This window comes from Argiope bruennichi, chromosome X2, assembly GCF_947563725.1.
Source record: "Argiope bruennichi chromosome X2, qqArgBrue1.1, whole genome shotgun sequence".
NCBI lineage: Eukaryota > Metazoa > Arthropoda > Arachnida > Araneae > Araneidae > Argiope > Argiope bruennichi.
Genome location: NC_079163.1, coordinates 37,578,636 through 37,596,002, shown reverse-complemented (window position 1 = coordinate 37,596,002; position 17,367 = coordinate 37,578,636). Strand labels below are relative to the sequence as shown.

Here is a 17,367-nt window from a genome sequence, read left to right as displayed (position 1 = left end):
ATGTAAAATTGAGTAGTTAAAATGGTATAAAATTTGTTTTATATATAGGCAACTTTAAAATAACTAACAGTTTTAAAGCAGAAAAGTATTATAAGCAGATAAAAAATTTGATACAGAAGTTAAAATGTAAAACTGTGTGATTAAAATAATTTCAAATTAGTTTTATATTCAGGCAATTTTAAAATAATTGACAGTTTAAAATCAGAAAAATATTTTAATATTGTTAATCAAAATCAGCGCCCAGAACGTTTTTGTCTGTGAATAATAAGGAATATTTACTCTAACTGTATTAATCCACCTACTTATCTTAAAACTGCCATTTTTCAATTGTATCTAAATGCTTCTTTAAAATTTTATTTCACAAAATATTTCACATACTAAATTAACGAATGCAAAAATCCCGGGCTTTTGGTATACATATTTTTCCAAAAAAATATTGTCTACCAAAGAGCAAGAACCATGTACACAATCTATCCCTGATGTACTCCCGATATTATTATTGCTTGTTGAACCAGGGTTACAGCACATAAAACAGTTCATTTATTCTGGCGTATTGTCAGAGGTCAAATAACAAGTTAATACTGCGCGACAGGTCAATAATAGCCAAGCGCCACATTGCTGAAAGAGCAATGCTTCTTCATCTAATAATAACGTCACAAAAAGAATATCTAGCTCTATATCAAAAAAGTATTTTAGAGGAAAGCTTCTTTTTCTGTGAGTTCCAGCATGAATTATTGCAAGCATTTCAGTTAAATTTTTAAATGCTTTAGATTGCTAATTTTTCTAATTTATAATTCCAGAAAATTTCTTTAAATCTATCAAAAGATTTTAAGATTCTCAAATAAAAAGTTTAAAAAAATCATAGTCATTCTTAAACTTTGCATGATTTGGAATGTAAAGCATATTAGAAATTAGACTTTACTTTTTAGTTCATTTTTAAAAAGTTTTTGTTTAATTATCAGTGTTATTTACTTTCAGTTGAAACGAAGAAAGATCGAAGCAAATTGGCAATTCTCATTTGTAACGAGGAAAAGTTGAAACAGATTGACAACTTACCCGATTTCCCAAATAAAATATAAAGAATAGCATTTATTACTTCACCGAGTATAAGTTTTTGAATTTAGTTCGATAAATTGCACGAAATAGGTAAAAAAACAAGTAAATAAAATATTGGGCAAATTATGTGCATTAGGTGTTATTGCATGCGACTCGACAATAATTGATTGAATCTTATTTTTAGTTATTAGACGATATGCGACATTAATCAAATGTATAAATAAAAAAAATACTCTTTTTGCCAAGAAATTTCTAAAGACTTCCTTTCAAATCTTTATTTTTGAAAAATCAAAAACTTCTTTTGGGAGTCTTAAATTTGTTCTTAAAATTTGTTTATTTACTGAAATTAAATAGAAGAAGCAATTAAAATTAATGAGAACTAGACTTTGACTAGAATTTTCTTATACAGACTTTTTCCAATATCCCATTTAAATGCCCAGAATGTACTTTAACTGTAAGAAAAAGATTAAAAGCTCTGTTCTTAAAAACAAAATTAGCGTATGAAAGAACTTTTAGTTCTGGATATCAAAATTTCAGATAAGGAATAAAAACCTACTATGATAAAACATGCCATGTTAAATTAATAAATTAACTGGAATATAAGGATTTATTATAGTATCATACATTTTTAAATAATTCAAAGCGAAAAAAGGAGGAAAGTACATGCTTAAAATATTTTTAAAAATATATTTAAAACAGTTATTAAAATAAAAATATAAAAAAAGGAAATTGAAAAAAAAACCACATTCTTATTGAACAATGAAACAGAAGCAAAAAATGGATTTTTCAGAAGTATTTAATGCCAGAAAACTCTTTTCTGTTTATTTTGTCCTCTCCTTTTATTGCAACAAAAGTAAAATTTGGAAACTCTTGTGATAAAAGTGGACTCTTGTAGTATTCTAGGTAACTTTAGTTATGTTATTAGTAAAATTTCTCCATAAATACGATCTTTTCGATTCAAATCTAAATTGCTTCGAATTCAGTATTTTTCTATTACTAAGAACAAAGACTTGGAGAATACTTGCGTTTACTACTTAAAAAAATATACGTAGTTTCTAAATCTTTCGCATTATATTAACTTTTAGAAATCAAAAATAGAATATAAGAGACATTTGAAAAAAAAAATTATTCTATATAATATGATGCAAAAAGCACTATAACTTTTATTAGACAAAATATTTGTATGTGGTTCGAAATCTATAGACCCAAAATTATTAAAATTTCCGTTTTTTTACATATATATATATACTTTTTAAATATATAAAAAGAAAAGAAAATATATGAATAAATCTTGTTGTTGCTTGCCAAATAATTTTAAAGTTTGTTTTTTTTTACTTAGAATAATTTATAAAAAGAAGGATAAACAATTTACATGTTTATTCATTGTTATTCCATTTTTTCTGATATTTTCTGCCCTTCTACTAGTGTTATCCCTGCCCCTTTTTGATAAATTAGGTCGGTGGTGTAGAAATAAAAAAAAATATCATTCGTTTTAAGAGAAAAATATAAACATATCTACAGTATAAAGAATACATATTCTTATTTTTGAAGAAAATGTAGCGTTGCATTTGATGTAGGAGTAACAAATTTGGCCTGTTGTTACATTTTGGGTAATAAGTACTCATTAAGAAAGAGTATTTTAGATTTTTTGTTAAATCTATAATTTATTAAGAATTAACCGAGTTTTTAATGTTTCGTATCAATAATTTCGAAGTAATTTTGTGCACAAAAACTTTTTTTACGCCACTTAAAATTCAAAAGATTATATTTTAATGCTAATAAATTTATTTCGGTCGATTGTTTCTTTAATGTTGATAATTTTTTCAAAATTAATTTTTAATTCAATTTGCAATCATGCTCTTTACAATTGTTATGAAATTAACCCAATTATTTGCATCATCAAATTTTTCATTCGCTTGCTTTTGCTAATGTTAAAGTCATGATAAAAAAAATTGCCTTTTTTTGGATAGTTATCAGCGTTTTTACTTTCGCTTTTATGAAAACGATAACATTTCAGATTACCTATTCTTTCTGAAAATAACTTGGTGTAAAATTGGTTACTTACCGAATGCAACAGTTAATTCTAATAAGCAGAAGAAGACAAGATAGCGAATGAAAATACTGTTTAAACATCATCATGCTAGTCTGGATATTCCAGGTTAGAGGTTCGAAATTTAAGAAGAGTTTTCGTTTAACCAAAATATGTTTTAAATTATTAAAAATCACGTAGATTCATTAAAAGTTGTAAATATAAATAAATGAAAACCTTAATCCTAACATACTCACTAAATAAGACTACATATGCATTTTGAGAAGTTATATTGGTATAATTTTAATAAAAGCTAATTAGGAAAATGAATGTTATTTACTTAAATAATTTTAAAAATAAAAACGAACGAGGCAAAGCATACAAGCGCAGCAATTTCTAAAATAATTACTATTAATTATGCTTAATTTTTCTGTTTAAGAATTGAAAATAAAATAAAAATTAAGTGTACGCTCGCAATAAGATGGATTTTTCAAGGCACTTAAATTAAAGACTTCTGTAGAAGTCATTAAAGTTTGCTTAATTACTGAAATTAGATATAATAAGGAAATAAAATTAATTTAATGAGAGGAAATTCAGCAACTAGAATTCTCCAACACAATTTTTTATCGTATATTTACCACATTTTAATGATCAGAATTATCTTAAACCGTGTAGGAAATTTAATGAGCTCAAATTTTGCATCTGGAATTCCCCAAAATAATTTTTTTTTCCATGTTTACCATATTTTAATGATCAGAATAATCTTAATCTGCATTAGATTTAATAAAAATACTTTTAACAGCCAAAATTGGGCCACGAGAGAAATTTCAATTTCACGAATCAAAATCCTAAAAAAGAAATAAAATTAAAATTTAGAAAATGTGCTACTCAGCTTTAAGTAAATAAGACAATTAGAATAGACAGAAACGTTACGGTACTATGTTTTTTAAATATTTCAGAGAGAAAGAAAGAATGAAAGGCTTAATAATAATAACACTTAATTACAATTCTTTTAAAATATTCAAAATGCTGATTTAAGCATAAAACCGGAAACTGAATAATCACCTTTTGCTAAATACTGAATTAGAAGCAAAAACTGAAATTTTTCGAAAGCGTTCAGAATGGATTAAGGTCCTTTCCTGATTATTTTATTCTCGCCTTTCACTGTAATAAAATTGAAATTTGGAAAATAGTCCATAGTACAAATTCTCCCAAAAATGCATGACTATATTTTAGCGCAATACTAATTGTAATATCAGTAAGACTTCTTCTTTTAAATTTGAACTTGACACATTTCTATTAATACAATATACAATAACAAAGAAAATTTTGTAGTATAAGAAATCAAATATTTGTGTAACATTTAAAAATACCAATGTCGAAAAAGCAACCAGATCAATATTTTACATTGAAACAGTTATTCTCAACTACACTCATCAGTTTTTGCCAGTATGGGCTAACAGCCTTATGATGCAACTCATGAAAAATATAAAATTATTCGAATTTTCAATTAAATCATATCCTTACAAGCTAAGATGCTCTTGAATCTGATTCTCTCCCTTTTATTTTCGACTTAAGAATAAATGTTAAATTTCTAAACATTTTTAGCCACATGAATTTTTTGCTTAATAGAATTATGTATTTGTTTAATGACATATATTTGAAACATTTCTATATCTTCGTATGATTAAAATATGTAAAATTGGCACTTTTCTTTCTTTTTTCTAAATTTTACTTCAAATACTGTGAAATGATATTTCTTGATGCTCAATCCTTGTATTGGATAAAACTATGGATTTACTAGCCTACCACCCCTTGTATTGGATAAAACTATGGATTTACTAGCCTACCACCAAGTTTTGAAATAAACACGTGCATCCTGAACACCACGATATCATCAAAAATATGTTTTGTATTCGAGTCTGGTAATTGTAAAATCTCGTCAGAAGTCAAGTACCTTCATGTTGATCTGCCGTGGAAATATGGAGTGTCTGTGACACTATTCCACACTCCAAATTTAAACATCACATAGACATGAAAATGTTTGAACTTTGAATGACTGCGATGGCCTTTCAACAGAGGAATCATGGATTCCAGACACGATTCCACGGAATGTTTGAATTAAATCAAACATTTTCATGTTGGTATACAGTGGAGAGCAGTTGGTATACAGTTTAGAGAATTTTATTGTCTGGTCGGTGTTTAAATTATGAGGATCACACCAAAACAGTATCTAGAGAACCTCAAAACGGAGCAAATAATAATAACAAGTCAATTAACCCAAACCCGAGATGTGGTTCACAATGGCATTTTGATGAAACAGACAATAATACTAACATTAATTTATTAAGAACAAGTGCTTAAAATTATCCTTTTATATATTTAATTTGCAATGATAATTAACTTATTTTTTAATTTGAGCTTTTGTCAATATAATGGCAACGCGTTTATAAAAATTAATTTTTTCCCATTGACATAAAACGTGCTCATGCATCTTAAATTTTATTTTTATTTTGTGCGAATTAAATTGTTAAAAAATGATTAAATCATTTAAAAAAAATTCATTAAAAATGGATAATTTATAAACAAAAACATTAGTATCATTGAAAGGGTTTACTTTTTGAACTTCAATATGACGTAAAAATCAATTTTGTGCTATAATATTTTCGGAAGTTATAGTGGAAAAACGCCGAAATTTCACTTAATTTTTAATTCATTAAAATTCTAATTAAAAATTTAAAAAATCACTCCGAGGTGCACATTCTAGAGCTCCAAGATTTATATATGCCAAATTTGGCAGCTGTTAGTCAAACGGTCTGGCCTGTAGAGCGCGGTCATGCATTTATTTTTATTTTGTGCGAAATAAATTGTTGGAAAATATAATTAAAGTATTTTTTAAAAACTTCATTAAAAATAGTCAAAACATTAATATCATTGAAGAGATTATTTTTTGAACTTCAGTTTGATATGAAAATCAAGTTACTGCTACAATATTTTCGGTAGTTATGGCTGAAAAGCTTCAAAATTTCACTTAATTTTAATTCATTAAAATTCTAATTAAAAATTCAAAAAAATCCCTCCGAGTTGCACATTCCCGATCTCCAAGGTATACGTATGCCAAATTTGGTAGCTGTAGGTCAAGCGGTCTGACCTGTCGAGCGCCAAAACACACACATATACATTCAGCTTTATTATTATTATAGATAAATATAGATAAGAGAATTCATTCTCAATTCAATAGAATACAAAATAAGAGATCATTTAAATCGTAAAATAAACATCTTTGCTTTCACTTTATTTCATCTGTAAACGGTAAATATCAACGGAGATTAATAGAAACTATAGCAGACATGAAAATATTCACCAGTGCGAGAACGGTGCCGCTCTAAAAATAAGCGTCGTCTCTCCGTGACAGGGGTGCATTTTTTATGCTCTCTCTGGATGTTTTAAAGCGGCAGTAAATTATGAATCGTGGAAGGAGAAAAGAAAAGAACTGCTCTCTTCCGAAAAGCTCTGCCTTAAAAGGTGGGAGCAATTTGTCGGAAGGGGGGAAAAGAAAGGTAGAAAGGCAGCAAAAGAAAATTCGATAGAGATCCATTCGTCTTCCTAAAAGGGAAGTGTGCTGAGGAGGATGGAAGAGGTGATTTCTCTTCGGGAAAAGATCGTTGAAAAGAAAAGGGGGAATCTTCTATTGAGTTATCTGGCACCTGATATTGAATTATGATTGGTTGGATGATGAGGTTATTTATTCTTCCAAAACAAGCGAAATGGACACGCACGCTCAGCAACTCCACGAGAAGTGCGTGTTATGCGGAAAGAGGACAATTGTGAGAAGACGATGGAGGAGATTTTGTTTCACGCTTCCCGCCCACCCACTGCAAATCGTCCTCGACACGTCTCAGATGTATCTTATCGATTTATACTCACGGTTTAAAATTCACTGACAGCACAGGTTACAGTCAGGCTCGTAGCTCATATGCTAATGATGCTAAATTGATGGAGAGGTCGGAAGTCTTTATAGATTTAAAGAAAAAAAAAGTCGAGGAAAGTTTTGGAAAATTCTTCGGATAATGTTCGAGTGCTGTCTGTAAAGGTATTTTGAAGTGGTTGATTTTTTTGAAGGTTTTCTTTTAATAGAAAATTATTTTCACGGTAAGACAAGCGTTTAAAAAGAAGTCATGGTATGTTCATAATAGGAAAAATTATTCATAGCAACCTTAATTAGATTTTAAAATTATTACAAATCTGCTTGCATTAGATTCGTTTATTTTTAATTTTATGCCTTAAAATTGATTGTTAGTTCAACGATGCTTTTAAAATTGTAATTTGTATGCAATCATAGCTATAACATCTATTTAATCTTCCATTTAAATAATTCTTCTGCTTAAATAAATATTTAAAACTAGTATGTCATTAAATAGGATAGTTAATTGTAAACAAAGTTTAATGAAAAATAAAAACTTCAATAGAATGTGTTCAAAGTATCTTCATTGTCTTTTTGTAAAAATTTAAAACATTTATTAAATTAAGGTTTCGATTAACAAATGCAAAAGTGAACAGCAAAACAATTTGTAACATGTGCAATTGGGGCAGACAATTTATTAATTTCAATGCCTTTATATACTCATTTATATAAATATTACGAACTTCTGATAAACGAATTTCGAATAAAAATGGTAATTCAAAACAGTATAGGACGATGAATAAAATTTTTGATAAGAAAATGAATAATCTGATTAGTTTAACGATGATCAATGCAATCAATAACAAATATCACAACTTTAAATTTCCTTATAGTTTTCTCTAAGCAAATTGATAAGTTATTTTCGTTACCCCCATCAATTTTATATAGTAATTCATTCATTAAATATTAAATTCTACTAAAACTTTTTAAAGGACAAAAGATTTTGATTATATTGACTCACCTTGAATAAATTTGAAAATTTTCATTAACATGGAAGATTTTGAAATGTAAATCTAGAGAATAAAATCTTTGTTCATTTTATTGAAGTTTTATGGATTTTTTCAGTAAGTTAAATATAATTTGCTTCTTCCCTTCAAAACCCCTTTTTTTAGTAAATTGCATTTTTTTTTTTGTATAAAAGTAATATTGATAGCAACTTTTCCAATCTGTAGAGATTTTATAATTACTTGTATTTTTGTTTTCCCACTTTATGTTCCCTCTGGGAGGGTACGACAATATATTGAGGAGAAATAGCTGGATTAGTAGCTGGTTCTCGCTTCCCAAGAGAGTATAATAATGGTGGTGTGGTTGTGTTAGCCATTTCCTAATGACGGTTCATACTTCCTACGGGAGGGGTTGATGCATGGATAGGGAAGGGGATTAAGGCCTATGTTGTCACTGACCATAGATCAGGTTTACTGTGGCGATTTCTCCTTCAGATGCGCCGAACGGCTACGTGATGGCTCCAGCTACTTTCGTATGAGCTATCGAAGTTATGGAGGTTCTCCAAGAAGGAAAACTTCAATGATCCCAAAAAGCTTTTACTCTCTCACATTAATTATGATTGTGCTGTTTATTTATTTATTCTTAGAAAATAAAAGTATCTGTTAATGAAAAAATTAGACTTAAAGATGGAAATAATATCAGATTTACCAATTTTAGATCTGTGACTTTTTTACTGCTATGAAAGTATCTCTTGATTTTTTTTTTTTTTTTACTGCTGTAAAAATATCGTTTGAATTATTTTTTTTACTGCTATAAAAATATAGTTTGATTTTTTTTTTTTTTTTTACTGCTATAAAAATATAGTTTGATTTTTTTTTTTTTTTTTACTGCTATGAAAATATTGTTTGCATTTTTTTTTCTACTATGAAAGTATTGTTTGCCTTTTTGTTATGTATCATTAATTGTAACAGCTGAAATTGCAATATTTATGTATGTAAATATGACAATTTTATATTGTTTAGTTTTATTTAGTTGTAGCAATTGATGACATTACTAAAACACTGAGTTCTGAAATATCATAAATCTATCAAATATTGTTAAGATTTTGAAGAGAATTTACACATGAGTTATGTTGATTTAAAGCTGATTTTTTCATATAGCAGTTCACGTTATGATGGCAATATGAGTAATTCACAATCAAATATTAAAAAACGAACCTGTTTCTCCCTGGTGACCATTATGCTAAAAATGTGAAGTATTTAGTAACAGACAATAGACTCATTGTCTGAAGGCTAGACTGAAGTATTTAGAAACAGTAAATAGACTTTAACTTAACAAAAGCACTTCAGGAAAATTTTTGATAAATAAGTAAAAACAGAATTTCTTATAAATCTCACTTGAACAAAGCAAGTAAAAATCCTTAAATCAAAACTAGTTTCAGGAAAGAAAAAGAAATATAGTTTTTTCCTTTTTTTCGGTACATATTAACAGACTACTTTGCTTTTGGTTTCTTGATCACAATTTTTTCTTCTCGAATATACCATCTATAAATATATTAGACTCATCCAAACAATATATTCATTCTCTGCATCTTTGATAAATCAATGTTTTCGTTATCTTTCACCGGAAATTTGTTGGTTATTTGTATAGTAACCGAGCAATAACGTAGCTTTTGACACCTGTTGATTCATGTTTCTTTTCACGCCTAATAAAAGGCAATACGATATGTAATATCTTTGTCATGTTTATAAACATTTTTACATTTAATTTAAGGGAAAGCCATATATATATATATATAATATGAATTTCGTACCTTGGTCAAGATGCATTGGAAAACCAATTTAATTTGAAATAATAGGCATTTACAATATAATTTAGAGCATTTGCTTTAGTTTTCACCGGACGTTTGCTGGTTAGTAACTGGTAATTATGTAACTTTTGATACCTATTTTGATATTACCCTACTATTTACCTGGGTAATAATGTAACTGGGTTTTAAATACCCAGATTCATACCTCATATGTTTACCTAATAAAAGCTAATATGATATGTATCTTCATGTTTTTATAAGTACTTTTGTGTTTAATCTTGAAGGAAAACCATATATATGCAGGTTTTGTACCTAAGTCAAAATATATTGACGAACAATTTAATTTTAAATAACCATGATGAGAAATGCATAAAAAAATAGTTTGTACCGAAAATGATTCAATACTATCTACTTTGAAAACGAGTAATGATATATTCCTATTCATAATTTTACAATATGTTTATTACAAATACAGTAAATCTTTAAAAAGTTAATTTGATACAATTTCTTAAGCGTTAAAGTAAAATAAGTTGGCTTATACATACTTTGGAGGTTAGAAATGTGCACCTTGGAGCAAATTTTACAAAATTTTAATTAATTTTTTAAAATTTCGCAAGGTTTTTAAAATCAAACGCTACGCATTACATTGAAATGGAAATTTTTATTTATATTATTACAAAATTTTAGAAAATAACATTAAAAAAAATTGCTTTTTCAAATTCTTACAAAACTTTACTTGAAATTTTTCTATTTGCCACTATAAATTCTGTTAATTGTATAGACGTTTTCAAGTTCATTTTATTTTTAATTTAGCTTTTCCCACAATCCTTTTAATTTTTATCCAGTTTATTAAATATTTTTTTCCGTAATAATTTGAGTCGTCAAATAAAAAAAATCGCGACAATTTATGAAATCATGTTGTTTTTGTACTAGTATAAATCTTGTTGATTTAAGATTGTTTTAATAATCTCGTTTTCATTTTAATCTTCTGAAATTCTTTTTATGAAATTGTCTGTCATTCATGAATTAAAATTAGAACCATTTATGAAAATTAAAATATTTTTGCGTCATTGAATATAAATAAATATTACTGCAACAAGTATCAGCATTCATGAAAAATTTATGATCATAACAATAAAGAAAATGCCGAGGTATCAGATCAATTAATGACTTAGTTTTAAGATAAACTAAATGATAATTTTTCGATGAAAAACAAGAGACAAATTAATCAAAGGTTCTTTTTGCAGGAAAACAAAAAATTTTGCTACTCATTTTCATGCATGTTAAGTTATTATTTAATATGAATTAATTTTTAGTTTGTCCCCAAGGAATATTAAAAAATATCGAAGAATCATTCGAAAAATTCCCTTTGAAAATTAATTTACATTTCTTTTTCCTTCTACATTATACCATTTCAGATTTGAAACATTCGCTGAGCTTTTTAAAATTTTTAAAGATAGCAGGAATCAAAAAACTGAGCCACAATTGAAAGTTTAGAAGTTATGAGGTAGCAATTATTTATGAATTATATTTTAGTTTTATTTTAAAAATTAATTTACTGTGACACAAAAACTTCTTCTAGTAATTTCTAGATAGACTTTTAGTTGCTCAAAGAATTCTGGAACTCTCCTTTTAACTTTTGATCAAAAACTTTGCTTTACTTTAAATAGTATAATTACAATACTTTGATTAAACGGTTTTGATAATCTAGCTGAAAATATTTTCAATGACTTTGTTTTGTCTATTAGCAGTATTCTGTCTATTAGCTTATTTTAAATATAAATTTACTGTGACACAGAAACTTCTTCTAGTAGCTTCTAGATAGACTTCTAGTTGCTCAAAGAATTTTGGAACTCTCCTTTTAACTTTTGATTTTAGAAAAAATAAGCTTTAATTACTTTTATTACAGTACTTTGAGTTAACGGATTTGATAATTTCACTGAAAATATTTTCAGCAGCTTTGTTTTGTATAGTAGAAGTATTCTGTATATTAGCTATTTGGGGAAGTAAACAATCCTATTCATCTAGTTTAATGAACAATAAGCATTAACGATGGCCATTTATGTCACTGTTAAATGAAATGAGGACTTTCCGAAATATCTTTATCACGATCATCGACAGAATCATTACGAAAATGAGTCAGATTATCGACTTTTTTGTTTAATCGATTTTAAAACTACTTGTTGTTTTTCAAGTAAAAAAGAATTTTAAACATTAATTCGAAATTTTTCCTGAAATTCATTTAACTAACAACATTCAAATATCTTATAAAATGTAAAATATAACTATTTGTGCATATTCTGTTATAAGTGGCTTAGATATCACAAATACTTTTTGGGGGGAAAATACAAATGATTCTTAATATCTGCATATTCAGATTTCAAAATTTTATGATCACTATTTTCAGGGACAATTTTCATCTAAACTTATCCAAAATTCACTCACTTAAGAAAAGTTCATTTTCATCATTGATCCATTCCATGCTATTTAATAAGAGAATTTTTGTCAAAAGAGTGAAAAGTCAGGAGAAAAAACCGATTTTTTTTTTACTAATTTTGACAAATAGTATTAAATCGAGAAAGAGTAAAAAACAATGAGTTAAACATTAAAATATGAGTTAAAGGTTTTTCTTCAATGTCTCTGAAACTCATAAAAACTCATTTGTTGTATTTTCTAATAATAATTTTCAGAATAATGAATTCGAAATCAGAAAAGTAATTAAGTTACAATCCGATCCAATTCCGAAGTTCTCGATTCAAAGTATTTTTATGCTTTTCTGCATATATTAAGAAGCAAATTCAGAATTCGAAAAATGATTTTAGAAAAGCGAATGACAGAAAAAAATTAGTAGTTAATATTCATTTTATTCAATTATTATATATTCCTCACATATGTTGAAAATAACATCTAACCTTCCAGATCTTTCATCAGAAAACGTAGCCAAAATTCCAAGCTTTAATAATAAGAATTAAGTAGAACTGCTTTTTTTTATAAAATGAACATTTATATTGCACCTACATGAAAAAAAAATTCTTAATTTATAACAGCTCAAATGATAAATGGATTCCTGATTACAATTTACAATCTATAATAAATTTTAATTTGTTAAATGCTTTAATGCCCAAAATTGAAACGCTGCCTGTTTAAAATATTATTTTCTCATGCTAATTAAATTTACTTAAAGTCGATAATTAGCTTAAAATGTATCTACTGCTAGAAAAAATATTGAAATGATTAACAACCGTTGCACTAAAAAGACAAAAAAAATGTATATATTAAAAACTTTGTTGAATTTTTAATATTCATTGCTGCGAGTTTAATTTTTAAAAAGATTTAATTAAATGAATGAAGAAAAAAAGATTTAATTAAATGAATGAAGAAAAAAAGATTTAATTAAATGAATGAAGAAAAAAAGATTTAATTAAATGAATGAAGATTTAATTAAATGAATGAATTAAAAATGAAGCTGAGAAAAGAAGTGGATATTAAAAAAACAGTGGGATTTATCGTAATCAATACAATTTTCAACTTCATTATTACAGGCAATATTTAGTTACACACATATAATAATTTAAAAGGAAGAACAGAGTTTTATTTATTTATATTTTTTAAAATTCAGTTTAAAATCCAAAATGAGTCCTGAAAAATTTGTTTTTAAAAGGAACAATGGAGCTTTATGAAGTGAATTTCAGAGAGATAATTAATTCAACTCAGTGAGCTCTTATGAACCCAATTTCATAACATTTTTTAAATTAATTGATTTTTCTTAAATCTGTCTTAAATATTTGTCTTCTTTTTCCAAAAATTCATGTGGAAAGTTGAAAATCTTACTTTTAACGTAAGAACTTCAGCTTTTAAAAATATTCTTTAATATAATTTCTTGAAATATATGCTTAAAAATTATATAAAAAAAATATTTACTATCAATTAGTCAGAAAATTCCAACATTTTAATTGAATTTTATTTCAAATACCATCACTTTTGGATCTGACGAATTCATAAACTCAATATTCAGAAAAACATTTCAACATAGATTTTAAACAACTCAGATTTGTACTAAACATACATGTTCCTGCTTTTACACACAGAATACGAAACAAGTTTCTTTTCGTGAGAAAAAACACTGTTTCGTGACAAACGATTATCAAGCTCGCTAAAATTATGTCAATCTATTCTGGGAAAAAAAAAAGATTGATTGTAATTAGATTCGAATTGTGGATGGAAATGGGAAAATATTATTATTGCCACGGAAGTTAATTCCTTCACGTCTCAAGTAGATTATTTCATGTTTAGAAATACGATTTTATGAATCTAATTAATTTAATGCGTAGAAATAGAAAATTTAAGGCACTGAAAACTTGATAAAGAAAGCGCCATTTTTTATTTAAAAGAATTGGTTTGAAGTTTTTAATATAATTGTTGATTTACCTCTAGAAACAATTTATTCATTTTAAACTATCCTTTTTTCACTGAATCAATTTAAAACAATAGAATCTCCAGAATGTATTAATTTACTATTAACAAATTCTGTTGATTCGCACATAGGAGGCTACAAATAAAAATATCTTTTTATATTTCTATCTCTATCTTTAAATATATTCAATTTAAAAATATCTATAATATCTATCCCATTTGTTGAATACTATTATTAAAGTAATTAATATCTTACTAAATATATCATTGAATATCTCTGTTGAAATATTTTCCTTGCTCATTCCAAATATCAAATAAGATAAAAGCTAGTTTGCTTGTGACTCTGGCTTTTTTTCACAATTTCCAAAAGTTATCATAAATTTTTAAGTTTTTCATTCTTTTTGAAACATTTTTGATGCTTCTAAAAGATATGGATTTTTTTTTTCATTAAAGAATTTTTGATAGCTATCTAAAACTTGTTTATCTTGAAGTGATGCCCCAATACTTTCATCACTTGAAGCCAAATATGAAATAACATCTAATTCACTTAGATAACATTTTTAATTTTGTTGATGAGATAAATATGAAAATATTGTTGATAAAATTAACCTATATATATATATATATTAAAGTTTCTATATTAAATACTTCTTCCTTGGTGGTTTTTATTTTTACATATAACAAATTTTTTTGGTATTCTTAACAATTATATGTTAAAAACACATACAGTGTTCTAAAAGTAAAGGCAATGTTAAAAGCTATTTTGATTATTCATTTTAATTTCAGGACTTCTGAATTAAGCAATACAACTCCGAAAGATCTCTTATTTTATTTTTTCTTTATAAGATTTATTCAGTTTTGCAATTTTTTAAGCAATATAAGTATTAAAAATTTTTGATAAAAAAGAATCACAGTAATAAAAGCAATATGTCTATGATAGAAAGGAATTCTTTTTTTATGTATCTAACTCTAAGTATGCTACATCGAAACAAAGCATTTCTTCCTGCCTTTGGTCTTCAATAACAGAAAAAATTAGCCTTAAAAATTTTTGTTTGGTATATAAATAACTTTCAATAAACTCTTTTGAAAAACAAAAATGCTTGCCTGTGATCATAATCTCGTTTTATAGAGAAACAGGAACACAATGTCATAAAAATTTTATGAATTTCTAATAGCGAACCCGGATATCACATTTTAATAACCTTGGTTCCATTTTTTAAATAGAAAATAGATGAAATAGTAACCCAAAATTTACGTATACACATACATATTTGAGGTTCAAAAAGTTCTGCTGTTATTTAATTCACTTTACAATAAAAAATATTGAAAATATTTATATTTTAAGAAAATGGCATAATTGTTTTAATCTCACTTTTATAATTCAAAATCAGAGTAGTTTTATATGATCATACATCGATTCAGACTATCAACTATTACAAATGAAACATCAGATAAATACAAACAATGCGTATACAATAAAATACTACATCAAAGTCATAACTGTATTTCTTTGAATCCACTACATTCATATTTTAAACATCGTTACTCACATAAAATCTCAAAATAAAGTTTCAAAACATTTATAATTTTTATTTTACTTTGACGTTAAAGATATGTTTAAGTATAATTTTAATCTTCAATTTTATTAATAGCTATCATTTACTTTCACAATCCTCTTAAGAAATTGTCATGAGCTGTACCTGAAATCAATATCAACAGGTAGGCTCATATACGACATTTATTATCATTACCTAAGGACTCTCACATTATCTAAAACTAGGTTTTTCAGGATGCTTTTCAAATCGTTTCGATAAAAGTTTCAGAAAACAATTTTTGATTGAAAACTTTTTAGGGTCCCAGATAAAACTTTTATTTAATCTCTCTTATCTTCCCATATTATTATTAAACGTAGATGGATCGTGACTTCACCTATAATTCTAAATAACTTTAAAATTATTTATTGACCTTCACGCCCACAAAAAATAATCCGCACTCACTTTTTATCTTTAGTCTTCATCATCTAGATGACATGTAACCGATACCTAGATGGCGGCACCGATTTCAAATTGAAAGGGGTGGAAATGTTTACTTATACAGTGTACTGGGCCCCAAAAATTCTTTTCTTAAAAAAACAGAAAAAAAAATCATCAAACCCAAACACTCACGACACAAACATCCCACACCAGCATCCATCCCCCTACCCACTTCCCCTGAGCATCCTGAGGATGTCCACAGACAAATCCGTCCCCAAATAGAACCGACTAAAAAAAATTTTAATATCAACGAGAAACAATTATCTTAATCCTGGCGAAGAACGACGAAGTCGAAATGAAATTCCGAGAGTTAAGAAAACGAAATTCCAAGTACCTGAAATCTCGGTTTCCTTTGATGAGTGGTGAGATTGGGGCACCACTAGAGAATCGCTGCATCTTTAGGAGAGTCCAATGATAAAGAGGACTAGATCGGCGCAATAGAGGAGACTTCGCCACAATCTTTCATGCCTTCACAGCGACGATGAGAACTGCGAGTCGCATAGGGTCGACGTTTAGGCATCGATCAGACGAAGGTCCGGAGCGAATCCTGGGATAGAACAGTCTCGGGCGCCCCGGTAAAGGGTACACGAGCATGCGCCCCAACATCTTATTTTTCTGCGCCCCGGATTGGACGATGACCTCGTTGCCAGATAGCGAATATCAGTATTCGAGGGATTCAAAATTTATTTAAAGCAACTTTTTTGGCTTGAAGCATTTTGATGTGAAGTGAAACGAGAGCGCACGAAACAGGATTAGGATAAAATTTGAAAGGCCATTTATTTCACTTAATAACTGCAAGGCATTTTTGAAGTAAGTGCAAATCAATGTATATCAAAAGTACGGAAGGTATATTTATCCTTTTCCGAGAAAGGAAGGATTATAAATTGTGAAATAAACTACCAAATAGATCCAATTTATGAAAATGGAGAGCAATTTCAAACTGCAGCTATTTTATTGAAAATGAAACACTTGGACGTCTCTAAATGCTTTCATATGTTTTGAATGTGAGAAAACAATATTAATTTCATTTTCAAAACGCTATCTTTCTTTTTTTATGCTGAACATAAATTCCATTTCAGACTTAAAATAATTCAATTAAGGCCACAAGTATATTTTG

At 27.3% G+C, this 17,367-nt stretch overlaps 1 protein-coding gene across 1 annotated transcript in view; it reads right to left on the bottom strand.

The window, feature by feature from the left end:
* Positions 1-16,661, bottom strand: part of LOC129960554 (probable G-protein coupled receptor 158) — a 101,198-nt gene extending 84,537 nt beyond the window's left edge. The window contains exon 1 of the mRNA XM_056074041.1: positions 16,585-16,661. The gene's annotated coding sequence lies outside the window, so the exon portion shown is untranslated. The remainder of the gene's footprint in view (positions 1-16,584) is intronic.
* Positions 16,662-17,367: the final 706 nt, after the last annotated feature.